The sequence below is a fragment of the Suricata suricatta genome, chromosome 4, assembly GCF_006229205.1.
Source record: "Suricata suricatta isolate VVHF042 chromosome 4, meerkat_22Aug2017_6uvM2_HiC, whole genome shotgun sequence".
Classification (NCBI taxonomy): Eukaryota; Metazoa; Chordata; class Mammalia; order Carnivora; family Herpestidae; genus Suricata; species Suricata suricatta.
Window position 1 is genome coordinate 12,028,258 of NC_043703.1, and position 26,837 is coordinate 12,055,094.

General features: G+C 47.2%; 1 protein-coding gene across 1 annotated transcript in view; it reads left to right on the plus strand.

The window, feature by feature from the left end:
• The first annotated feature begins 317 nt into the window (after positions 1-317).
• The window catches only part of STK24 (serine/threonine kinase 24), a 63,292-nt gene continuing 36,772 nt past the window's right edge, over positions 318-26,837 (plus strand). The window contains exon 1 of the mRNA XM_029936511.1: positions 318-396. The gene's annotated coding sequence lies outside the window, so the exon portion shown is untranslated. The remainder of the gene's footprint in view (positions 397-26,837) is intronic.

Here is a 26,837-nt window from a genome sequence, read left to right on the forward strand (position 1 = left end):
ATGTGTGTGTCCCGAATGTGGAGAACTGTGGTCACAAGCAGTGTGGCCCTGAAGAAAAGGATCAGTCTGTGGAAGACTGAGTTCTGTGTGTTATGAGTAAAAGGAAAAATCAGTCCCCACACCGTGAGTTATTGACGTTTCCTTTTTTGTCCTTCTCTTCTACAGAACCTGAAAGCGGATCCAGAAGAGCTTTTTACAAAACTGGAGAAAATTGGAAAGGGCTCTTTTGGTGAGGTGTTCAAAGGCATTGACCTTCGGACTCAGAAAGTGGTTGCCATAAAAATCATTGATCTGGAAGAAGCTGAAGATGAGATAGAGGACATTCAACAAGAAATCACAGTGCTGAGTCAGTGCGACAGTCCATATGTAACCAAATACTATGGCTCCTACCTGAAGGTAAGGCTTGAAAATAAGAACGTGCCATGCCATGGTGCAGCCCCTGAGGGAGCTGGAGCGGCGGCGCACGGGCGTCGGGAGCACCGCCGGCTTTCAGAGGAAGGAGAAGTGTCCTGACCCTACTGGTCCAAAGACCTTGGCTTTGGTAGTTGGATCATCTTAAATGTCACCCTTGGAAATACATTCTGGTTACAAGTGTGTTGTTGAAATTCCCTTTCAAACAAGAAAGCATATTTCTGAGCAGGATCTGGTCATCAGAGATACGTTTATTATGAAGGTGTTACAGTGACAACCGTGAATTTACCTAATTTTCACGTAGCTTGTGGTGAAAACTCATGCTAACTTAAGAATATTAGCCTTTTGATAGTCTCACTTATCAAATGTAGTTTAATGCTGTTTTTAAAAAAACTGCTGGAACTGATAAGGTTTTGTGAGCCACTTTATCTGTATTTGACTTTGAAGAATTCTAGGGAAGTAAATAATTGTTACAAGAGTTCTGACACAACACTACAGACTCTCCTTGGTTTCACCTGGTTCTGTAAGGAGGCAAGAAGAGCCCGCAGGGCGGTTTCCAGCCCCCACGGACCGCTGTAGACGTCGTAGGGCCCTCCTGCTACCCCACTGGGAGAGCGCGGCTGTCGCTTGTGCTTCAGGCTCCTTGACCTGTACGTGCGTGTGTTACTGACCTCAGCAGTAGCATCCCAGACGGGGTTTTTTAGAAATCTTTAAGACTTGGTGAACAAAACTTCTAAAGCAACTCTTGGGGAAACTAACGCTTCATAGGTAGAAAGAGCTACTTCCAGAAGGACAGGTGAGCCCGGACCGCGTGTGGCTGGGCGTCCTCCTCATCTGGGCGTGTCCTCCTAAATCTTCACAGGCGAGCGTGCGGCCTGCTGTGTTGTCCGAAGGGATAGTGCACGCTTTGATTTTGTGGACGTGAGATAATGAGGTACGAGTGGAGGGATGGGCATCTTTAGAACCGTCGATCCACTTAAAATGAATGTTTAATGAAACCAGTAATGGCGTGGTGATCCAGTCTTATTTTGGCTCTGTCATTGGTCAGGTGGTACAGGATGGCCCAGAGGATGGTCGTGGGTCACATACAGCAGGTTGAATGCAAAGGCCATTTTGGACTCCTATGCCTTGGACTTGCTTCTTGTCTTCGTGTATGGCCTTGAGCAAGTTTGTTTTCTAAAAACATTCCCCATTTCCTCATTTGTAAAATGGAAAATTAGGGTATATATCTCTCACTGTTGCAAAGAGCAAAGGGTATCAAGTCCACATAAAAATAACCTGGCATGTTGTAGGTGCTGAATGAGTGTTCGTTTCCTTCCTTAATTGATTGGATTTACTCATACCTGATCTCTGAAGTAATCTTGCAGTGAAGGGCATACTCACTGAGGTCAGAGCAAGGAGGAGGAAGGACCCCCGTGGTAACCATGAACGCTGTGTGGGGAGTGCGCATCCATTTTGGGTCTTGACAGGAAGAGAAGCTCTGTGTGTTTTGATTCTCATCCAAGAGAATGGACTTCCATACGGGAAAGCAGAGGTCTTCCTGGTCGTACATTTCTACTGAGAAAAACCAAATAGCGAAAGAAACTCAACTTGAATCTGTCTGCTGTATCCCATAATATCCTTTGTGAAATGACTTCAACAGTAGTTTTATAGTAAATTCGGAGTTGGGTTTCATGTGGTGTTCTGGTGTTGTATCTTAATGTGAATTATGGTACTTTTGGCAAAGGAAGGTTGAAGATCCTCACAACTTTTTGGTGATTTATGCCAGCTGATAGTTAACTGTGAAATACAGGATCAGTGGTTCAAAGGTATCTTTTCAACTTCAGTTCTGCAGCAGAATTTTTACTAGAATAGATTGCTTTATTGAGGCCAAACACGGTGTTCACTGTACATATTTAGAGATTCCATCTGGTATGTCCTGTTCTTGCCTGAGTCACTAATTCTAGAACGTCCATTCCAAGTCAACCCCACCTTCATCTAGAGTTGCCCAGTAAATTTATTTGGTTAGCGTCATGTCCGCTGCTAGAATAACCCCCCCAAATTCCTAATAGCTCGCATATGAGAGCAGCTTATTTCTTGTTCCCTGATAGTCCTGACTGATGAGTGGTTTTCCTCCAGTGAGCAAGGAATCCCGTTTCTTCTGGCTTGTTCTTCTGCCACCTTCCAGGCATGGCTGTGCTCGTCTGTCTTACGTCCTCGTGAGGCCCCGGTGGAAACTGCTGTGGACCCTGGCCCGGTCGAGAGCACGTCCTGTGGCCCACGTGCCCCGGCCACGCCGGACTGCGAGGCTGGCCGACGGCGTCTCCTCCCGTGCGCCACGGAACAGGCCGTCCTTTCCCAGGTCCCTCACTCTGTGAAGTGGGTAACTCCTGGAGTGATTTTCTCCACTGTCTTCAGGCAGGATGGAAAGTTTTGGTAACTTTGTCTAGAGTGTCTTCCCTTTTACTAGGTAGGTTGTCTTTTAGAGACCATAACTGCCCCAAGAATGCCAAAAATAAGATCACCAGTGTGAAACCTTGACCTTCTTAAACCATGTAAAAAGATGGATGATTCTGTCTACTTAGAAACACAAGGGACTTCTCTAGTTAAACAGTAGTAGCTGTTGTAAATCGGTCAGGACACAAGTCCAGACCTGTGGCTCTGTCCTCTGGTTCTTGTAGAACAGTTTCAGGACGTTCTTTGGCCCAGGGCAAGACCGTCAGTGACAAGCCAGAGGCTCCTCTGTCATCCCAGTAGGCTCATGAAGTTTAAGTTTGGGTAGGCCTCTGTCCAGTCAGATACAAATTAAATTGACACAAAAGATGAATGGGTCTGTGGGTCTTTGACACAAACTTGAAAATTCCTGTGCTCTCTGGTTTTCGTTGCCCTTTTAAAAGCTCGCCATAGCATCCGAGGTAATGCTCTTATTAGTTCTTTAAGTGGTGACGGGAGAGAGGGCCTTCGGTTTCACGTCGTGTTGAGGACTTTCACAAACCAAGATGGGGCAAAGAAGAGATGAGCAGAAACTGGTTTCTTCCTACTGGGCTAGCATTCAGAGGTCTGCTCACTGTGTGTGGGTGTCGTCATCCGGTCCAGGAAGAGATTAAGAACGATAGGTAAGTGGTGGTCTGAATGTACTGGCTGTTACCAAAGATGAGGCGAGCACGCGGATTTCCACTTTGTGGCTGGGATCAAGTCACAGAGCTGCGGTGTGGCAAGTTTTCCCCCTAAAGATTAAAAACAAAAACAAGATCAGGTGAAGGAGGAGAAGGACTAATTTCAGCAGTGAGAACTTGAGTATCTTTTGATGATTCTGATGCTTGGATGGGTCCTTACAGGTTCCTACCCCACACCAGGGAGGATCTTGCTGTGCTTAGGGGTCTGATGTTTGGGAGATGAAACCAGCAAGGGTATTTAATTAACAGGAAGCCTCTGTGTCCCTGCCTTAAACCACTGGAATCTCACGTCACAAAAATACCATCCTCAAGGTCATAATAAAACTGAGTGTGTGTTTGTGCATGCGTGCACGTGAGTGCAGGGGATGATTTGGTTGGTGTGCAGGAGGAGAGAGAGGGAGAGGGAATTGTTCGGTTTTTTAGTTAGGCAGGAAAGACATGGTAAGCTCCTAACGGCATGGTGAGGTCACATAGGATTCTAAGCCTCTTTTCTTCTGCAGCGGTCATAAGTTCTCCTCATTCTCTGTAGCTGTACACGTCTCCAGGTGTTTTGTTGTTTTGTGCAGAGATAGGCAGACTGTTAGAATCTCCATTTTGCGGTGGACGTAGAGTCAAAGCCAGGATTTTAGTCTTGGATCCTAGCATAGGTACTGGACTGTCAGGGTTTTCTCCAGGCTGCTGACTTTTTCAGGGATAAAAGGCAGAAACCCAACAGTTACCTTGCAGGATTACTGATCAAGATTGAAAACAAAGAGATAAAGTGCCTGGCATATAGGAGATTTTTAGCAAGTGATAACTTAGTTATTTTTTATTATTAACAAAAAAATTTTTAATGTTTATTCATTTTTGAGAGAGATAGACAGACAGACTAGGACCTAAAGAGAGACCTAGAATCGGAAGCTGTCAGCACAGAGCCCGATGTGGTGCTCAAACCCACGAACTTGAGCCAAAGTTGACGCTTAACCGACTGAGCCATTCAGGCGCCCCTTAATTATTATCTTAATAAAAAATAAGTTATCTGTGCCAGATGCTTCAAAATTCATGAGTTTTAAAAAGAGATTACTAAAAATTAGGTTTGTCATTTTCTTTTATAATAAATAACTTAGTACTCTGAAGCATCAAACAAGCAAATCAAGTGCAAGGCAAAAAAAAAAAAAATCCAGAAAACAGAAAGGCCGTGTTTTCTTAGTTGTTTCTGTTGTATTAATACTAAGGAAATGTGTCCGTTGAGTGAGTAGTCATCTAATGTGGATTCAGATCCCCAACTGAAGAGTTAAGTTTTTCTTCAGTTCCTAAAAATTTTTTGGGTAGTTTTACTCCTCAGATTCACTAGAAAACTAATATAGAAAAGTCCCCTGATGAGTTTTAGGAAACTGACTGTATGTCAGTACAGATTATGCGGGTAAAAGGATTGGCTATGTCATGTACATTACAAGTACACTTTGCAATAATCCCTTAAGGGTTAAATTATTTTGACTCCTTAAAAAAAATTTTTTTTTAATGTTTGCTTATTTTTGAGAGAAAGATCATGAGCGCTAGGGAGCGGCAGGGAGGGAGGGAGAGAGAGAGAAACAGAGCATGAGCAGCGCAGGAACAGAGAGAGAGGGAGGCACAGAACCCAAAGCAGGCTCCAGGCTCTGAGTCGTCAGCACAGAGCCCCACGTGGGGCTCGAACTCACAAACTGTGAGGTCATGACCTGAGCTGAAGTCGTACACTTAAAATTAAGACTCAGCCCCCCAGGCGCCCCTTGACTCTTTTTTTTTAAAAATTTTATTAAAAAGGTTTAAAAAAAATATTTATTTTTGAGAAAGAGAGGGGTTGAGGGCGGGCAGAGAGAGAGGGAGATGCAGACTCCGAAGCAGGCTCCAGACTCTGAGCAGTCAGCACAGAGCGGGATGTAGGGCTTGAACCAGTGGACTGTGAGGTCATGACCTGAGCCAAAGTCATCAGATGCTCAACCAACTGAGCCACTCAGGCGCCCCATTTTGACTTCTGATGTCTCTTTTTTTCTTCTTTCTTCTATAGAAGGCAAATAGTAGCTCCTGATGAAACAGAAAAACCAATCATTTTGCCTTTAGGAAAAGAAGTATAAGAAAAAAGTATGTAAATGGCGACATGTTTGTGAATGAGGCCGCCGGGTGGACTGCTGTCCGCCCACTTGTTAGGACTTCTTGTCCCACATAGACTACTAATAGCCTCTGCCTTGACTTTCAGATGCATCCAAGTTTAGATAATATAATCGGCTCATTACGCTTTATTTCCAGAATGAAACAAATCAAAACAATAGTCTCTTGCTTACCTGTATTGTATTATAATTTCATGATCTTTTAATCTCGGAGAAGAAATATTAGTGTTGCTACATGATAATAAATATACCAGTTGGGACACATCTGAATTTATCTTTACTCACACTTTTCCCCCAACTGCCCCATGGTAGGTCCTGCTTTTGTTCTGACCGGGTTTCCGACACGGTTCAGAACATAGATGGGTTATTTAGTGTAGGGAAGCATTTCAGCTCAGCATCTGGGCCTGGTACGCGGACAGACTCTCCTGTGCGTCGGGAATTCTTACACAGGCACAGGGGCTCCTTCTCGCTCATGTCTCCCCGCCCCTGCAGGCAGCCGGCCCTGGCGTGTTCTCCTGGAGGTACAGAAAACAAGACACTATGGGTACAGTATGTGAGGCGTGATTTGCAGCTTAGTTGACCTTGAGTCAAAAAGGTAGATTTAAGGGGCCGGAGAGGAAAGTCAGACTCTCCTGTTTGGAGAAGTCCCTGTGGAGCGTGGGACTTTCTGTGGTGGTGACAAAGAGCATGTGACATTGGGGCCCAGCCACCTAAATATAGTTCTCGCTGTACCTCCTGTCGGCTGCCTCACCGTGTACCCGCCTGCACTAACGGCACCTGTGGCCATGCCTGGAGACGTTTTTAGTTGTCTTTACTGGGGGGCGGTGCTGCTGGCTTCAAGTGGGGGGTGGGGACTCGGAATGCTGCCACGTGCCCTGCAGCGCACAGGACAGCCCGTGCGCCCGTAGTGCCCCGGTGAGAAAACGCTGCCCCATGGAATGAACCGCGATCTTTTGTCTCTGCACAGATAGGTAGAAGGAAGGGTATTTCTAGGAGTATTTTGGACAGAGTCTCAGAGACCGTGATTATGCCCAGGTGATTGTTATGGCCAGCCCAGATGTGGGTTTTGTGAGCATCACAAACAGGAGGTGTCCAGATTCAGGACAGTGATTTTATACAGCTTGGGATGCTAGGCTAAACTGTGAAATGTCAGCGTTTTGGGGACAATGGTATCGGAAAGATGCTTTTCTGGGTGACTTTTGTTCTGATAGAAGACAGGACAAAGGCTGTAGGATTCCTCAGAACATTATGGGCCAAAGAAGCTTGTTCACAGCAGGTATCATTTACCTAAATACTGTCTATGATCCTTTCTAGTCCAGCATCCATTATATAAACTCAGCCTTTTTTAAACAAAGCTGTGGAGAGAGCGCCGGTCCGGTGTCCTGGGGACGCAGTTCAGCAGAATGAGAGGGAGGGGCCCCTCCCCACCCCAACAGGTGTCCTCCTGGGGACTGCGAGTCTTGCGTGAGCACTTGTGGGCTGGCTGCAGAATTCCTGTTCCTGGGACGTTGTTTAATGTCTGGACCAGGGCTGGATAATAGGAGGCCCTCATCTTTTTGTGTTTGTTTAACATTTTCCATGTTTTCAGGCAGATTGAGGACAACCAAGGTCAGAAGTTAACGAATAAAAAAGCAAGTGAGATGCTGATATCTTGCTTTTTCCCTTTCTTTTGGTTTGAGTATATCACAAGGTGTTTTTTAATTTTTTAATTCTTTTAGCTTACTTTTTTTAAAGTTTATTTTTGAGAGAGAGGGAGAGAGAGACAGAATCTGAAGCAGGCTCTAGGCTCTGAGCTGTCAGTGCAGAGCTCCATATGAGGCTTGAACCCACGAACCACGAGACCATGACCTGAACTCAAGTCAGACGTTTAACCGACTGAGTCACCCAGGTGCCCCTTGGCTACTGTTGTTTTTAAGCCTGGAGCATCATTCTTGGTGCTAAGGCCAAGATCTTACTGTAGCCTCTCTGAGCTGTAGGCTAACTGCCTAACCAATAAAATGGCCTCTTTTATTCTGTTAAATCAAGCATTGGCCGTTTTCTTACTGGGTTTCTTTCCTCCTTTTCCATTTATGGACATCAGATGAGGAGAGGGGAGGCTTTTTTCCCTGTTTTTCAGTTTATGGCCCCATCATCGTTGATCTGTGTACGACCCTGGACGGTCCTGACTCGTTATATTTCCTCCTCCACCCCCACTGCCATTTTCTTCGGTACTTCTTAGGATAGGCGTGTCTTCAATAGATAAACATTTTGTGTGCTGTGTATGAGTTTATGATTTCTGATCACCTAGTTCTTTTTCAAAATTTGTACAGTAAAAACTTTTTTGGCTTTACAGTTCTTACCAGTTCTGTGCATCTTTACAGGTGTCTGGCTTCTTATAACCACTGCCAGACACAGGACACAGAAGAATCCCGAGATCCCAGAGAGTTCCCGAACCCCTCCCCCCCGACTCCTGGCTCCCATTGGTTTGTTTGTTGTCCCTGTGTTTTTGCATTTTCCTCCAAATGGAAGCACACACCGTTGTTACTGGCTTCTTGTGGTTAGCCCAATGCATTTGGGATTAACCATGTTTGTGCGTGTATCAGTCGTCTGTACTTCTTTATTGTTGAGTGGTATCCTGTTGTAGTGACGTACCATTTTGGCCTCTTGAAAGGCAGTCGGGTGGTTTCCACAGTTTGGCCCTTAGGAAGAATGTTGCTGTCACCATTCACATCCCGTTTTCATATGAACATAAGCTTTCCTTTCTTGAGGATAAATACTAGAAGTCAGATTGCTGGGTCGTATCGTAAATGTATGTTTGATTTTCCACAGCGGCCATACCATTTTGCTTTGGCATCATCAGCATTTTTTATGTTAGCCATTTTTGTAGGTGTGTAATGGTATCTCCTTATGGGTTTTCTTTTTTTTAAGTAATTTCTACACCCAGTGTGACACTTGAACTCACTACCCCAAGCTCAAGAGTTGGCATGCTCTTTTGACTGAGCCAGCCAGGCACTCCTCATTGTGGTTTTAATTTGTATTTCTCCAGTGACTTATGATTTTGGCTATCTTTTCGTGTGGCTCTTATTATTTCCATCAGCTCTCTGGACGGTATATTCTGGAGTGGGATACTTACTCTAGTCAATACCAGCATGTTCTGAATAGCTTTACCACCTTATACTTTGTTTTTTTTTGGGTTTCTCTCTTTTTTTTTTTCCTTTTTAAAAATAACTTTAAGGAGATATAATTCTCATGCCATGTAGTTCATCCACGTAAAATGCACCCTCCAGTGGTTTTTGGTGTTTTCACAGCCATCGCCATAGTGAACTTTAGAACACCCTCTGTGTTTTCTCCCAGCCTCCCCAGCTCTAGGCCCCACTGATGTACTTTCTGTCTCTATCCTATTCTGGAAGCTTCATATGATCTTCTGATACATGCCTTTTGTTACTGGCTTCCCCCCCCCCCCCCCTTTTTTTTATAAGCAGCACGGAGCCTGGGCTTGAACTCACGAACTGTGAGATTGTGGCCCAAGTCAGGTATTCAACCAACAGAGCCACCCAGGCACCCATAGCGTAATGTTTTCGAAGTTCATCCTTATTAAAGAATGTGTTGATAATTCATTCCTTTTTATTGCTGAATAGTGGTCCATTGCACATATATATCATGTACACATTCCTGTTTTTTAGTGTTTGGTATGTATGTTTAGGTTACTGTTTTTTTTAAATTCATTTCAGATATCATAAAGTATGTTCTCGGACTCCATTGTACTTTTAATCAAGAGGTATCCTTTGTTGAAAGAAATCCTTAATTCTAATATAGTTCAGTCCATCAGTTTTTAACCTTTTGATTTTGGCCTTTGGGATCCTGTCTAAGGAATCTGCAAGTTCACTAAGGTTATAAAGTGTTTAAAATTTTTTTACTTTTTAGCCTTATACTTTCTATTAGATTTTTTTGTCTGGTAGAGAGCAGGAAGGAGGGATTTTATTTTTCTCCGTGCAGTGGGATAGGCCGTCCATTACTATTCTCTAGACGATCTGTTCTTTCCCCCGTTCATGGGGGAATGATGCTGTAGCACGCCAGAGTGTTCTGTATTTCTAGGTCTGTTCCTGGGTATTCTGTTCTCTTGCAGGACTGGCATCATTCATGGTGTGTGTGTGTGCGCGCGCGCACACACGATTATTGGTTTGGCTTTAAGTCTACGTGGCTGGAAGGGATAATAACCCTCTTCACTTCTCCCACATTCAACAAAAGCTTTTTGCGTGAGATGTTTGAAGATCCTTTTTCTTTCATACAGTATTTAGAATGAATTTGCACATTTTCTGTTGAAGATCCTACTGGAATTTAAAAATTTGTTTTTGAGAATTGAGGTCTTAAGTCGTTCTATCCTTGAACACAAATGCCTGCCTTTTCTTTGGATTTTGTTTTGTGAAGTTTAATAAAGTTAAGTTTTCTGTCATAAAGATCTTGTGGATTTGTAGGTCAGTTCCTGGACATATATTTTGTATTGCTATTTTGCATGCTATATTTTTTGATTGCTTAGTTAAGGGCACTGTGATGGTGTTTTTCCCCCCACATTGTTTTTGTTAATCTTGCTGAATTTCTGTTTTCTATGCATATGCTTGCTTCTATAAATAATGAAATGTCTTCCCTTACACCCTCATCAGCGTCTTACATCTTAGGTTTGGCTGTGGCCTCTAGTACTGTGTTGACTATGTGCTGATAGGAAGGGTACATTTGTCTCGTTCTCAATCTTAGGGAAAATGCATCTTAAAGTTCTCTTTAACAGGTTTGGTGTTTTGTTTAGAATTTTGGTGTATAGCCTCCCCCCCTTTTTTTTTTAAGAAGTCCGCCTCCGTTCCTAGTTAGAAGGCTTTTTAAAACCAAAGTTACAAACCATAGCACCGACTTTTCCCCCCTTTAGTTTTTAAAGATAGTTATGTGATGATTCTCTTTCGGTTTTGGTGGGCTAGCTCTGCAGTGTGCCCTGACTTCTGAGAGCGAAATCTTCCTTCACAGAGTGACGAGGGCCTCTAGCTGACGTTGCGGGAAGGCCCAGACTAGGCTTCATCAGCCGAGACCCTAGGACCCTTGTCTGAGGCAGTTTGTTACCGTGGTGTGCAGTTTTGCAGAGAAATAGAACCTGCTGTTGCCTTGGACGATGGGCTGGGGCAGAGACCCCATCACGGGTTCCGTCCCCGGGGTTTCCTTCCCGGCCGCGGGTTAGGAATGATGCCGCGGTAGAGAATTCTAGCTGACAGTTGAGTTGATGACATCTGTGCTGGCAGTTGCCCTGCGTCTCGGCTTCTCGTCCTCCTCTGTGGGGTCCTGGTGTGGCGGAGTGACCTGGCTCAGAGCACGCGAACCAAGGGCACTGGGCGCTGGCTTGCAGGGTTGACTTTGAGAAGATGTTTCCAGGTTGCAGGGAAGTCTTTGTCTTTGAAACTGGCAAGGATGGATTGCTTGCGGGGCGACGCCTTGGCAGATTTGTCTCTTTCGGAATCGTTCAGATGGTGTCTGGAAGGTCTGGGTGGTCATCGTTTCAACTTGGGATTGTTTTCACCCTTTGCTGGGGACTGCCTAAGACGACACGGGGGTGTTTTCGGTGGCAGGCAGCTGTGGAGAGGAAGGATGGATCCTGTCTTTACATTTTGTAGTTTACTGTGATGCTAAATAGTCTTCATCCACTGGGTTTAGATTCCACTCTGGTCACTTCCTTCTGTGTTTTAGGCTTGTAAGCTACTAACAGCTCCAGCTCGACATGGAATAGAGGCTTGGGGATTGGGGAAAAGTTCTGCAAGTTTGGTTTTGGATAGTGTCCTAGGAGCTAGGGAAGAACCCAGTTAGAAAGCCTTTACCATCACCTTTCTGTTTTCTAGCCCCTCTGACCCCACACCCCAGAGATCTGGAGTCTTACCTCTAAGGACGGAGTCCTGGCTCTGAGTTAAGCCAGCACTGTGGTCACCTTATCTTGGACCTGGGTCCAAAGTAAAGTTCTTTCCTGTCTCTAGTTCGGCCTCACTTGCCATTTAATAAGTATTCCTCACACACAGGCAGAGAAATTAGAATCGTAGATTATCAGAGCAGGAAAGGACTTTGGGAGCGCCCGGCACACTCTTTGTATCGTCTGGATTAGAATCCCAAGGCACAGACCAGCTGAGCGGTCTCATATTCTCACAGTATCACAGTTGAGCTGAGTTCGGAGCTGCGGGGTTCTTCATTCCTTGTCCCCTGGTGGCCTCCCTGCACCTGACTGTTGCCCTGTCCGACGCTTCTTTCCTGTTGTCCTTGCTGGACTTCCTCTCCCTCGTGGCTTCTTCCCCCTTCTATGAGGAGATTTCAGATATCTAACCAGTAGTTTAGCCATTTTTGCACGAGCTGAGCCATTCAGTCCTGAGGAAGGGGTGCCTTACTATTGCTTAACTAGGCACCGCTCTGTTCTCCCCCTGGGGTGGGTGATCAGTCACCTGCAGGGGTGTGATGATCCTTGTGGGGAGCATCCCCTGGGGGGCTTACAACCCCCTGAGGGCTGGCTGCACCTTGAGATTCTGATTTCTTTGTTCTCAACTATGGTGTAGACAGTGGGACTTTAAAAGCTCCCCAGGTGATTCTAATGTGAGGTCAGGGGGAAAAAAGCATCAGCATCAGCAGAGAGCAGCACACAGAAGGTAATGACCTCTAAGGACGCTTTCAGCATTAGAGAAAATACTGACTCTGAAGGTTTCCACAAGAAGGGTGTGCATCTCCTTACACCGCACAGTCCAGAAGGGCAGCTCCAGGTGCAGTGCGGCTGGCGTTCCTCGGTGTTCTCAGGGATCCAGGCTCCTTTTCACGCTGTGTCCTTAGGGTCTTGGCTTTGCCTGTGGGATAAAGGGGCACCCCGCCCTCTGTCAGAGCGGTCTTCAGGCGCGGGAGACCTTTCTCAGAAAGCCTCCCCAGGCTACCTCCTTACATATTTCACTCCTCAGAACTGGTTCATAGGCTGATGACTCTGTCAGCTCTTGATTGGAGGAATCGGGCCACCCTGTTGGCTCTTGCCAAATAGGATTTACTGTTTTTTTTTTTTTTTAAGTTCTTCTTATTATTATTACTATTTTAGTAATCTGAACAGCCAATGTGGGGCTCAAACTCACAACCCTTAAATCTGGAGTGGCATGCTCCTCCCACTGAGCCAGCCAGGCGCCTCTGGGATTTACTTACTACTTGTGCTGGAGAGGAGTTGGTGTCTCCACAGAGATGCAAAGTCAAGGGAGGGAGAATGGGGAGGTGTTGGTTGAGTAGATAAACCATCGGGGCCTCTGAAAAGGAATTCTGTTTGGTCCTGCCCTGGACGTGCTCATTTGGGGCACTCTCTGCTGCCACTGCCTGTGGACTCTGGTCTCTGCTTGCCCTGAGCGTTCCCTGTGCTTGTGGCTGAGATGCACCTGGAAGCTTGATCAAATTAGCCAGATGCCGCACCTGCGGGCGCCTGGCCCCAGGTCCTCTTCTCCCACCCGCCTGGATCGGAGACTGAGTTATCATCTTTAAAAGATGCCCTAGTGCTGAATGTTCACTTAACTAAACCTCCTTATTTCTTAGTAGTTAAGAGAAATTCTTGCCTAGCATGTATTGACCGTAAAAGTAAAACTGCCAGTTACTTTACCAGTAAAATGTATGTATTTGGGAATAGAAAAGGAGTTGCAACTTGGGACAACCAAACTATAGCAAAAGCCAAACTCCAGTGCAGAGAACAAAGGAGAGGACTAACCCGCTTTTTTTAAAAAAAAAGTATTAATGTTTATTTTTGAGAGAGATAGAGCATGAATGGTGGAGGGGCGGGGAGAGAGAGGGAAACAATCTGAAGCAGGCTCCAGGCTCTGAGCTGTCAGCACAGGGCCTGATGAGGGGCTTGAACTCTGTAATCGCGAGGTGGTGACGTCAGCCAAAGTCGGAAGCTTAATCGAAGCCATGCTGGCGCCCAATGGCCAATGACCGGCTCTTTTACAGAGGAAAGGGAAGCGGGGCGGGACTGTTACAAACAGAAAGGCCATTGGAGGGATCTGGGAGTTGGAAGTGTAGTTGCTTCTCATTGGCTGAACTGTGACTGTCTCTCATTGGCTGGAGTGTTGCTGGGGGGAGGAGAAAGTCTTCTCTTGCTGGAGTGGGGTGGGCTGCTCTCTATGGGCTGCCTGTAAAGGGCCGCAGAGTGGGTGGGGCGCCAGAGGCCCCTCCTGGTCTCCCTCCTCCCATTTTAAATGGGATTTTCCTTTACTCAGTTTCACACGTTTATATGGTTTCTTCACTCTTTGGTGCCTAGACGATCGACACCTCTGTAGCTCATATGTGTTGAATGGGCGAATTTGAATTTGTTTCAGTAGCTGTGGCCCACTTTGACGTAGACCCCGAAGCCTAGCCAGCCCCTAGAAAGTTCTTCCTCTGGCTGGTAACCGGACTCCCTTGCAGTAATGAGGAGCTGCCTGGGCTGCCAGAGCTGGCTGCCACATGAGCCACGCAGGGCGGCTCTGTCCCTCCTCCTTTGCTTACACCCAGCCTCTGCCAAGAACCCCATTTTGGTTTTGTGGTCCTGCAGCTTTCTTTGTCAGCACCGCCTTCCTTGTTCCTCACCTGCTCACCTGCGGAGGATTCTGTGGCTGCCTATGACACGATCTGGGAGGGTTTCCATCCCTTCTTACAGTGGTACCAGTTCAAGGAGCCTGCCCCTATCCACGGGGGTTAAGTTTCAAGACCCCCAGTGGATGCCTCAAACTGACATAGTAGCAAGCCCTGTATATACTACATTTCTTCTTAAATATACATACATGATTAATTTATACATTAAGCACAGTAAGAGATTACCCACAACTAAAAATAGAGCAGTTGTTATAATATAGTAATAATACTGTAAATGTGGACTCTCTCAAAATATATTACTGTACTGTCCTCACCCCACCCCCCCTTGTGATGAATGTGAGAATAGAATGCCTAGGTGCTGAGATGAAATGAGGTGAGTGACGTAGGCATTGACCTTTTGGGACTGTTCATCAGGAGGAAGATCATTTGCTTCCGGACTGTGGTTTAGTGCTGGTAAGTAAGTAAAACTGCCAAGAACAAAACCATGGATGGGGAGTGGGGGGATTGCCGTATTAGCCAACTTGCTTTCTGCAGAGTTGAGTTCTTCCTGATAACTTGCCTTTTCCCCTCAACACCCATATGTCCTAGGGCACATCCTTTGTGGTGACATTGCTCTTTTGGTCTGACATCTGAGACCCTTGGGACTCTGGAGGACTGACTGACGTGGAGCTGGTTTCTAGTCCTCTGGGGCAGGGAGAAGTGGTTTGGGTGCTTGCCTTTTGCCAACCTACCAGACCTAAAGGTTTTATTGGTATGTTTCAGAGTTCTGTCGTGATGACTCATCTTTAGAGAAGCAGATTAATTTATAGGGCACTCTTTTCCCTGCCCTTTAACGAGATGTCTACACCATACATTGGGAGAAAAAAAATTTGAGTCAGATTAAAAAAAATTTTTTTTTAACACTTATTCATTTCTGAGAGAGACAGAGTGTGAGTGGGGGAGGGGGCAGAGAGAGGGGGGGTGGAGAGAGAGAGAGAGAGAGAGAGGGAGGGAGGGAGGGAGAGGGAGAGGGAGACACAGACACAGAATCGGAAGCTATCAGCACAGAGCCTGACATGGGACTCGAACTAACGCACCATGAGATCATGACCTGAGCTGAAGTTGAACGCTTAAGCAACTGAGCCACCCAGGCACCCCTGAGTCAAATTTTTAAATCACAGAAATATTCTCCCTCATCAAAGTATGAGTAGATTATTTTTCCTTTTATCTTTCTTTGTGTGCTCAATGCATAGATAACTGTAAACAGAGGTGTTCAGATTTCTACTTATTTGCATTATTGCGATGTCAGGGATCCCATATCTTCAGGCATTTCTTTGCCTGAAGGAAAGGACTCTTTAAGAAAGGAAATTGTGAGATGGTACCTAGGAGAACATATACAAGTAGCTTTGCCTAGGTGTGCCGTTAGTGGGGAAGCACTGATGTTTTGGCATTGGGCGGCTGTTGACTTACTGCAGATGGAATTACTAAAAACAATTTAATCTTTTAAGTAGACAACAAGGATTGTTACACTGGATTACTTAGTTTGCTGAATTTTCATGATTTTTGGTTGACCAGGCCTGAGAGGCTTTCTGCTTATATGGTTTGATTGTATCTGGTGACTTTTCTCTGTCATTGTAAGTGAAATCAGTAGAGACCAGTCAGTGGTAAGGTTGATTATAGACCAGTGCCTCTGGAAGCTAATCATCTACATTTCTTGTTTGCATACAAGTGTTTCCTTTTGTTTCTAGCAAAGGCTGGTATAGGGTGACACATGGCTTTTGCAGTCATTGCTCACATGCCTTGAACAGGTCTGAAGAGGTGCAGTTGGCTTGTGGTCACGAAGACGTCTTGCCTTTTTCTCGTTCCTTCGGTGGATCTGTATTCCTGGACTCTTTTCTTTTCTGAAAGTTGAGATTCAGTCAGAGGCTGACACACTTGTTCCTAGAAGAAAGGGGGCATAAATATGCCAAGTGCAAAACCACAACGATTTCTTGGATTGCAGGGACCTTTGGGCTTGTGGTAGGAACTTGCCTTTAGAAGGAAGACCTTTGGCTCCCATCAGTGTCTCCCTCTGCTCGAAGGGATGGCAGCCCGATGGGCAGTGGGCACATGGCCCTGGCATCGACAGCCTTCCACGGAGGTCAGCTGTTCTGTCAGTGCTGCCTGGACAGACAGACGTCTTCCTCAGCAGTTCTGAGCCCAGCCTCCGTCCACACCTTGTGCACATGTGGTCCGAGGACCCGGAGCTTTTTCTCCTGCTTCCTCAGGTGACAAGTAGCCCTTCTTCCACAGGGATTAGAAATGAGTGGAGTGAGAGACCGCTGCAGCAGCCTTCTGGCTGAGGACAGAGAACTGACAAGTTGGGGGTCTTGAACTCACGGTCCATCCTTGATGTCTTTGTGTCTGTCTCTCACTGCGCACTGAGCTTAATTCTGGTCACTGTGAGCAGCTGTCTGGGGACAGGTTGCACAGAGTCTGTCTCTTCCTGCTTCTGTGAGGGGAGATGCCGTTGATGGAGCTGCTGGTAACCAGTGGTGAGTACCCTGGCCTCTGGTGTAGGCATGTGCAATTTCAGAGACCAAGCTTGGAACCTTCTAGAAGGTAATGCTCCAGTTCTTGACCCAGGGAGGGCATGGTGCGCCAGACATTAACGTTTCCATAGAAAGTGGATGGCAGCCCGGATGAGCGTGACCATCGTTGGTAGAGATTGTTTCCTCTTGCTGTTCTGGTTTTTTTCTTAAAGGGCTGGCTGTATCAGGATGAATTAGTGTGTTTCTTAGCAGATTTCTGTTGTTGTTTTATTGTCTGCCTTCAGGTAAGGGCTTCAGTTACAGGGTTGAAATGAGGACAGATTTTAGCTTCATCTCCTTGAGGAGAGCTACTGGAGGCACAGTCTCACGTTGACTGTTTCCCCCCGAAACTTGGAAGGATTCCGTGTGGCTGTCGAAATTGATTTTAACTCAAGCGTGATCTTTCTGACTCTGAACAGACCTTCGGTTTCCCTTGGTGACAGTGACTGGGAGCACAGTGTGCTTGGGTGTTGCAGGACTCACCCTCGCAGGTGTAAGAAGGGACACCGGCTCCGGTGTGGCCGTGCCCTGGGGAGCCTACAGGGCCCCGTGCCGAGTGGCAGTGTGTTGGCTGCCGTGGTCGGTGACAATCGTGCAGTTCTCATGACCTCGCCGAGCCATTTCCTTTATGACAACCTGGATGCATTTTTTAAAAAAGGAAAAAAACTGGGGCGCCTGGGTGGCTCAGTTGGTTGAGCGTCTCGACTCTGGCTCAGGTCGTGGTCTCACTGTGCCGACAGTTCGGAGCCTGTGTCAGATCTTCCGGCCCTCCCCACCCCTCCCCCGCTCACGCTCTGTCAAAAATTAATAAACGTTTAAAAAAAAAAAAGACATGAAACCGAAGGAGGGAGAAAGGAAAGTGACCTGGAGCTTTGGGCCAAAGAAGTTAGTCCCTGTGTGAGCGCGGTGCTGTGCCTGTCGTACTGTAGGGGGCGCAGGCGAGCGGTGTCCACTGGCGGGCAACTTGAGCTGGAACAGGATTTGATCACACCAGTCACTTCTACGCATGCACCCAGTTTTCACAGTTTATTATTCAGACAGCGTGGTTTTCTGTTCCTAAACTGAAAAAAAATTTCACTTGACAAGTGAATGGATTTGAAAACTGTTTTTTAATGTTTGTTTATTTTTGAGAGAGAATGTGCAAGCAGGGGAGGGGCAGAGAGAGGGAGACACAGAATCCGAAGCAGGCTCCAGGCTCTGAGCTAGCTGTCAGCACAGAGCCTGATACAGGGCTCGAACTCATGAACTGCGAGATCATGACCTGAGTGGGAGATGGATGCTTAGCCCACGGAGCCACCCAGGCGCCCCTGACAAGGGAAAGTTTGACAGTTGTCCTGGGTCTCTTCCTGCCTCTCTTGGTTGTGGCCCTGCTCCACCCACCCCTGGCTGACTGAGGAAGAGGAGGGGTCATCAGGGCCTTCGGGGAGGGGTGTGCACACTCAGCCCGGCGCTTCCCTGGGGTTGTTCTGCTCCTGGGAGGCTGTGCAGGCCACCTCCACTTCCGTTCCCGGCGTCTGAAGTGTTTTCACCCAGTTGGGTAATGAATTAGAGATTCACGACTTTCAGAGCACACGTACGAGGCGTGAATGATGGTGTATAAATACTGTTGGAAACCTCTGTTGTGGTTTCCCTGTTTTTCTCTTCATTTCAGAGTTTAAGCAGTAACTGGGATGACCGGGTTGGTTCTGGAGAGACAGCAGGTTGGCTGGCCTGCTGTGGATATGCATGTTTTACTCCTCATATGTTGTAGGGGAAGGTGTGGGCGCTTGAGGACACGGAGATATGAGATTTTCAAAGTCTAGGTGTGTAATTAAAAATGCAAGCAGCCTGTTGTTCTCACAGTCTCTTGAACAATGAAAAGTTGGCCGCAGCAGCACTTGCACTGTATTTCATTGGCGTGGGCCCACCCAGCTTGTGTCTTTATGCTGAATCTATTTTGGGTGTAACTGGGCTCTCTGGGTGCAGAGGGAGTGTGATGAGGTGTGAGAGGAAGGAGATGTTGCCTAATACTCGGACCTCAATCAGCTGCCAGGGTGGGTCCCTATATTGGGGTGTGGGGTGCAGCTGAGGGCAGGGACCAGGTGACTGGCCTGGGGAATGTGACCGTTCCTGATCTTTGATCGGAATTTCTACCATCTGTTGGCCATTCTTTACCTTGGCAACTGCCAGTGGTTGGCTAGCTTTTGCTGCTTGTTGTCTGCATGCTCCTTTAGCCCAGGCTCCTGAGTCCCGCCCAAGCTTTGGCTCAGATCCAGTTAATGGGAGCATCTGCCAGATGGTCCCCTAGAATGTCCCGTAGGAACGTCCCAGGGGACATGCCCAAAGCAGTGGATTTTCCTTTCTGATGGGCTAGGTTTCCGTGAATCAGAGGTTACCTTTAGGGAGATGCCTGGGTGACTCAGTTGGTTGAGAGTCCAACTCTTGATTTTGGCTTAGGTCATGATCCCAGGGGTGTGGGATCAAGCCCCGTGTCGGCTCTGCGCTGAGCATGGAGCCTGCTTAGGATTCTCTGTCTTCTCTGCCCCTGTCCTCTGCTCTCTGTGTTCTCTCTCTCAGAAAAAAAAAAAAAATTAGAAAAGAAGTCCCCCATTAGGAAGGGGTCGATTACAAGGAACTTATTTAAGGCAGAGATAGTAACATAAGTCAGGAACGTACAGAGGGCCTTGAAAACTGCAGGTGCCTCATCCACCCCTTAACTGGGGTCTAGGGGCCGTGACCCAGCTGCACTGGTGAACAACTCGATTTAAATTTCTGAACTGCAGGGTCCCCCTCAGGCCATGCATGGGAAGGTACCTTAAAAATGTTGCCAGTGTTTTTATGAGGGCGGACGTGTCAAGACCCTTATTAGGGTCTTATCTGAAGCCGTGTTTTTAAGGGAAGGGCCCTCGTGAAATCACCAGTGGTCTCTAGGACACCGAGTTACCAGAACATTCTCCCCAGTGGTGGTGGGAATGCGTGGGGTCGGTGAGCAGTGGCTGTTGGAAGAGTGCTGTGGGCCGCCGAGCCAGGACTCCCTGGCGGCTAAGGGATGCTTCTGTGAGGGACTTGCTTGCTTCCCTGGCCTGTGCCAGAACCTGGTAGAAGAATCTGGAATGTGCTGGTTGCTTCTAGAAATGCCTGACCTAACATTGTTACACTGTAAGTAAATTAAAACTTGGAAGGGAGAGTAGACTGTGTGCCAGGAAATGATATGATTTGTCCATTTTATCGTTTTGTGATTCCTCTGTGTTGTTTTCTTCCATTTTTGGCTCGTTATTTTAAACAAAATTGATTTCAGAGTCCCTTCCAAATACCTCCTGTTTCCATGCTGCTCCTTTCTCTTTTTGCTATTTGTTGGCTTCAGTTAATCTCCTTTCCTTTAGAGAGAATTGGTTTCGGAATTCTGATTCCATTTAAGTAGATAAATAAGTTGATTCTCTGAAAAAGAAGATTCCTGCGCAGGTTGTATACGTGGTCAGATGCACAGCTCTTCACAAGACTTCCTTGAGCGGCAGTTTCCCAGATAAATCAGATGTTTTAGGTTGTGAAGAAGGAGGTATAGTGTTCTTCAAGAACGGCCAGATGGCTGACCCAGGACCCAGAGGACCCCCTGACACTGGCCCAGGCACAGCCTGGCCTGGGGACACCGAGGGTTTGAGTCTGCTGGAGGCTGAGGGCTTCCATCCATTGTTTCTGGGTTTCTGGTGGCACCGAGAACTGACTCAGTAGCCAGTCGGGTCCTCCAGCCCTGGGGGCAGCTTTTCCCGTGGGCGGTGGCCTCCCACCCTCTCCAATGCGCTCACACCGCTTTTTTCCGTGAGCATTCCCTTTCTCTGAGCGACCAACAAAAGCTTTTTCCTTGTGACTTAAATGGAATTTTAACTGTTCTCTTTTCCACATTTGCTGCCTTGTTGAGGTTTGGAGATCCTCCCTGTTGATTCTGGAAGTCCTTTTCTCGTGAGGATGCTCACTGCTTGGTGCCTCCCCCTCCACCGTGAGCCCGAGGCTCTGCTGCCCCTGTCTCCTCCCTGCTGAGGGGTCCTTTCCCTGCTTTAACGGGTGCCCCTCTGCACTGTGGTTCAGCCGAAGAGGACGGGGCCCTTGGTGGGACAGCAGGCTCCGTGCCCACCCCCAACGCCTCCTTCCCTCTGCTGCCATTTGGAAGGCATGGGCTGCATCCCCCAGAACAGCCCAGAACAGCTGCAGCTCTGGGAGAGGGAGCAGCACACGTGTTTTCTCTGAGAATCAGTCTCACTTTGCAAGTATCTGTCCTTGGGTTTCTGGGGAAAGCAGATGCGGTACGTTGAGTCCCCGGTTATCAGACCCCAGGGTGACCGTGGGCAAAAACAAAACTTTGCTTTCGGGCAGATTGAACGAATCTGGAAGTAAATCTTGCTTTCAAATCATAAGGGAATACATTTCATTCTGCAATCAGTCACGGGGGACAAGTCGTGAGCTCCGTGCCAAAGATGATATAAAAGATGTGCTTTGAGATGTTTCGGAGGATGGGGCCTGGATCCCTCTCTCTCCTGAACACACTGTCCTCGTGGAATTGAAGAACGTCCCCGAAGACATCTGGCAGCTCCGTTTTCTGTTTTTCTGTCCAGAAAGTTGCATGAATTAAAATTCCAATTAGGCTAAATATTTTGCTTCACCAAGAAAGAAACTCAAACTCTGGTTTTTTGGCTAATGCTACCTATAAATTAAAATAAGTATTAATTGTATTTCTCGTTCTGTCTCAACATACATGTTCTGCCTATTTAAACGTCCATCTGGAGGATGGGAACACAGCTGAGACATTTAGGTAAAATAATTAGGCCATATGCTTTCTTTTCTAGAACTTCTATATTTCAGAGTAAACTTCTAAAAAATAGTATGATAGATGATATCACAGACCCTAGATTATGTAAAGAGAGGCTGCTTGGTCTGTAATTAGAGGGAAGACTTCTTCCCAGGGAGCTAAGTATGCTCTTTCCTCCTTCAGGAGTTCACACACAGCAGGACGTTTAGGCATTTGAGTAAATAAAGACATCTGCTCCAAAATAAGGAAAATGGACGGTTAGATCCAGTCTTTTTATTGCCTCCTGTCTGGGAGGGATGTGTTTTGCCAGGTGCCAGCCAGAGCGACGGGGCAGGCTCTTGGAGGGGGCCGTGATCGCGCCGGGTGCCTTTTCACATGCTGCGACAGGGACTTCCATGCGGGGTGGGCACAGGGCTGGGGCAGACTCCTTGACTTTGGAGCCACTCACCTTTACGTTAAACTCCACGTGTGGCAGTGAAAGTGTAAATATGAACTTGTGCTCCCGCATTTTAAACCACAGCATTTGTTTTTTGTGAATCTACCAATTCCGTAAATTACCTTGTTACATGAAGGCACTTCCTTAAAAACTTGCCGTACACAACACAGCGTCTGTTCTTCTCAGCCATACTCACCTTCTGACTTGGTCTTGACTCTTTGGGCTGAGTCCTTCTCAAATACTCAATATACTAAGTCTTAATAATAATCACAGCTTTTGGGGTGCCTGGATGGCCCAGTCAAGTGCCCGACTCTTGGGTTCGGCTCAGGTCATGATCTCACAGTCTGTGGATTCAAATCTCGAACGGGGCTCTGCATGGAGGTCTCAAAGCCTGCTTGAAGATTCTCTCTCTGTCTCTTGCTCTCTACCCTTCTCTCTCCATCTCTCTCCCTCTCTGCTCCTCCCCTACATATGTGCTAGCATGCTCTGAAAATAAACTTTAAAAAATAATTAAAAAATTAACCATTGCTTTTGATTTTATGGTTATTGTGGTCGGTGTTTCTGACGTGTCACGTGAAGGCCACTAAGCTTTTCAGCTAGCGGAAGGATAATCTTGTGCTTACAAGAAAGGTTTCCTTTGCAGAAGGGGCTCATGCATGCATGGGGATGGCCTGGAACTTGTTCGGCCTGGCAGTTTATGAGTCCTGACTGTAGTGTTTGCTATTTTATTAGGATAGATGCGAGGGAGGAAAGAGCCTTTTACTTCCCAGGGCACTTTGTTCGTGCTTCTCTTCTTTTCTCTGATTTAGACTCTTTGTGAATATCTTTCCCTGACCACATGTGTGTTTGAGTGCGAGCAGAGCGGCGTTCAGCACAGGAACTTCCCAGCGACAGATGTGGTATCGAGTTGTCTCCACTTTGTGTTGATGGTAAAGAGAGAGACCTCTCAGTACCTATCTGGGGAGACCTAACTACTAACACACACACATGTGCGCATGTGCACACACACATAGACACACACGTTATAAGGCAGCCCTTTTGGAAGGAGACAACCCTGTGACATAAGCCCTAAGACCATGTCCGGGACTACCCAGTGTTCCAGTTGATTAAAGGACATCAGGACGAGAATTCTTAAACTGGGCATGATGGTGCCAGGCATGTGACTCCCTCAAATTACAGGCAAATGGTTTGAAAATCAGTGTTTGCCCCCGGCAATCAGTTTAGAATCCACTGGTTTATAAAAGGAAACCAATTAAGCAGTTAAATATGCAGGATAGTCCCATTAGGAAGTGTTATCCTCACCAGACTCCTTTAGAGGTGGCTGAGGTCTGTGACGTTCACTACCGGGCTTCTTGCCGGGCCCTGACTTGGCCTTGGCCGGAGTACCTAGAAAGGAGCCCCAGCTCATCGCCTTCCTTGCCGCTGGCCCGGCGTCTCAACTTCTACAAGGGGGAGAAGACGGATTTCCTGAGCAGATAGAGTTATAGGGAAAGTTGAGTGGAAGACTCTGTATGAAGTGCCTGGCTTGGCACCAACGTGAAATGATGGTGGGGACCCTGCCGCCTTGACCAGGAGGAAGACGCTAGAAGTTCTTGGGGCTGTTCCTTCCTGGGGGAGCCTGCAGCTGCCCCCACAGAAAGAGAACGAGGCTGACCCCAGCCTGTGGAGGCCCCCCGCGCTCCCATCCGTCGCCCCTTGTCGCCCGGTCACAGGGAGTTACTGCGGGTGTGGAGGAGAGCCCCGTAGGTGCGGCAGGCAGGCGAGCGGGTCCCGAGAGCTGGCGGGGGTAGGGGGTCATACGAGTGTGCAGGATGCAAGTGTCACTCTGTGGGGACTCACACCGCGTGTTCATTTATTTCCAAGTGCACCTTTTCTTCTTTAGAAACGACTTTCGGGGCCAGTGCCTCTCATGAGGTGACGGCTTCCCTCGCAGGCCCCCGGGCACTGGGGAGTGGACACCCTCCGGCCCTCAGCGGGGACCGCGTTCCTGGCCCTGACCTCGTGCAGGTGCTGGGACTGCATGGTGAGGTCGTGAAAAGGCCCGTGCCTCAGGATGCTTCTAGAACTTACTCTGTTCTTCCGAGATTTGAAATTGTTCAAAGGCAAAACCATTTGACCTTCTTGCTTGCTATCTGTCTTTATGTAGATATTTTGAGAGAAAGTTAATTGATCAATTTCTTCACCACCCCCCTTCTGCCTGTAGTTCTTGTTCTTTTTTTCTTTTTTTTAACATCTATTTGTTTTTGATGTTTTGTTTATTTATTTATTTATTTGAGAGAGAGAGAGAGAGAGAGAGAGAGAGAGAGGGACAGCGTGAGCAGGAGAGGGTCAGAGAGAGAGAGGGAGACACAGAATCCAAAGACAGGCTCCAGGCTCTGAGCTGTCAGCATAGAGCCTGATGCGAGGCTCAAACCCACGAACCGTGAGATTATGACCTGAGCAGAAGTCGGCTGCTTAACCGACTGAGTCACCCAGGAGCTCCCATTTATTTGTTTTTGAGACAGAGAGCAGGAGCAGGGGAGGGGCAGAGACAGAGGGGGAGACGAAGAATCCGAAGCAGGCTCCAGGCTCTGAGAGGTCAGCATAGAGCCCAACACGGGGCTTGAACCCATGAACCGTGAGGTCATGACCTGAGCTTAAGTCAGATGCTTAGTTGACTGAGCCACCCAGGCGCTCCATTCTTGTCCTCCCTCCCTCCCTTCCTTATTTTTTAAATGTTTTTATTTATTATTGAGACAGAGAGAAACTGAGCATGAGTGGGGGAGGGGCAGAGGGAGGAGGAGACACGGAATCCGAAGCGGGCTCCAGGCTCTGAGCTGTCAGCACACAGCCCGATGCAGGGCTCCAACCCACGAACCATGAGATCATGACCTGAGCCGAAGTCAGGTACTTAAAACCAACTGAGTCACCCAGGCGCCCCGTCTTGTTCTTTCTTAAGTTGTAATTCATACATTTCAAAGAAATTATTTGTTTCATTGCAGATTTTCAAATTTGCACACTCATGAAATATTTTGTTCTGTTTTATTTGCATTTTAAAAATTCCGTCTGGGGCGCCTGCATGGCTCAGTCAGTTGAGTGTCCGACTCTTGATTTCGTCTCAGGCCATGATCTCGAGGTTTTTGAGATGGTGCCCACGCTGGGCTCTGCGCTGACTGTGCGGAGCTTGCTTGCCCCCCCCACCCCCACTTTCTCTCTCTCTCTGCCCCTGCCTAGCTCGCGCTCTCTCTCCTAATATTTTTTGTCTGTAATTTCTTTATTGCCATATTTGCAAATTAGTGTGTTAGCCTGTTTTTTTCTTGATTACAGTAATTGGAAGTTAACTGTCATTTAAAGAATAATTTTTCATTCTAATGTTTTCCATTAATTATGCATGTGTCTATTCTTTGCTTTTCTTAGGTTAACATTTTTTCCCTTCCTAGTTTGTGGGTTGACCACTTTCAATTTTTTTGTTTTGTTTTGTTTTTTTTGGTTTGGTAACGAAAACACATTGTGCTGTGATGGGAGTTTTCCTCGGAGTAAACCTTTGGCTGTGTTGTGTAGCTTTCGGTGCACAGATGCACCTCAGAGACGCTGCGGCTATGGTTCCAGACCTCTGCAGTGAGCAAAGAACACAATAAAGGGAGTTGAGTGCATTTTTGGTTTTCAAGTGCGTATAAAAGTTAGGTTTCAAAAATGTTATGTTTATTCTGTAGTCTGCTAAGTGTGCAATGATAGCGTCACATCTAAAAAAGTAACGTACATACTTAAGAAAAGACTTTATGGACCTCTGGGTGGCTAAGTCTGTTGGGTGTCCGATTTCGGCTCAGGTCATGATCTCATAGTCTGTGGGTTTGAGTCCCATGTTGGGCTCTGTGCTGAGTGCTCGGAGCCTGGAGCCTGCTTCGGATTGTGGGTCTCCTTCTCTCTCTCTCTCTCTGCCCCTCCCCTGCTCATGCTCCGTCTTTCTCTCCCTCCCTCCCTCTCTCTCTCTGTCTCTCTCTCAAAAATAAACATTAACATTTAAAAAATTAGAAAAACCACTTTATTGCTAGTGTACACTAACCATCATCTGGGCTTTCGGCAAGCTGTAATGTTGCTAATGGACGGTCTTACCGCGGATTTAATGGTGTTGCTGGCTGCTCGCTGCTAGGGTGGCAGGTGCTGTAGGGTGGGGTGGCCGAGGCAAGTTTTTAAAGCAATGTTGGAGTTTGCTGAACTGCTTGACTCTTGCTTTCATGAGCGACTTCTCTGTCGCACGCGATGCTGTTTCATGGTATTTTCCCAGTTGGAGTCACTCCTCTCAGATCCTGCTGCTTTATCAGCCGTGTCCTAGTCTGTCTTGTCATTTCAGCAGCCTTCACAGCATCTTCCCCAGGAGGAGATTCCTCTCAGGAAACCACGCTCTTTGCTCCTCCATGAGAACCGGCCCCTCGTCCTTTAAATGAGATGGCAGCAGTTCAGCGCCCCCTCAGGCTCCTCTTTCAGCTCGGTCAGCACGGTTCTCTCGCCGTTTCCACCACATCTGCAGGGACCTCGTCCCGTCAGGTCTTGAACCGCCCCCACAGTGTCATCCATGAGGGTTGGAATCACCTTCTTCCAAACTCTGCCTGTTCGTCTTGAGAATTGTGACCTCTTCCCAGGAATCATGAATGTTCCTAGTGGCCTCCAGAATGGTGAATCCTTTCCAGAAAGTTTTCAGTTTCCTATGCCCAGATCCATGCGAGGGTCACCACCCGTGGTAGCTGCACCTCACAACATGTGCTCGGTCATTAAGACCCGACAGTCAGAAGGCCTCTTTGATCCGGTCCCTGGCTTCCC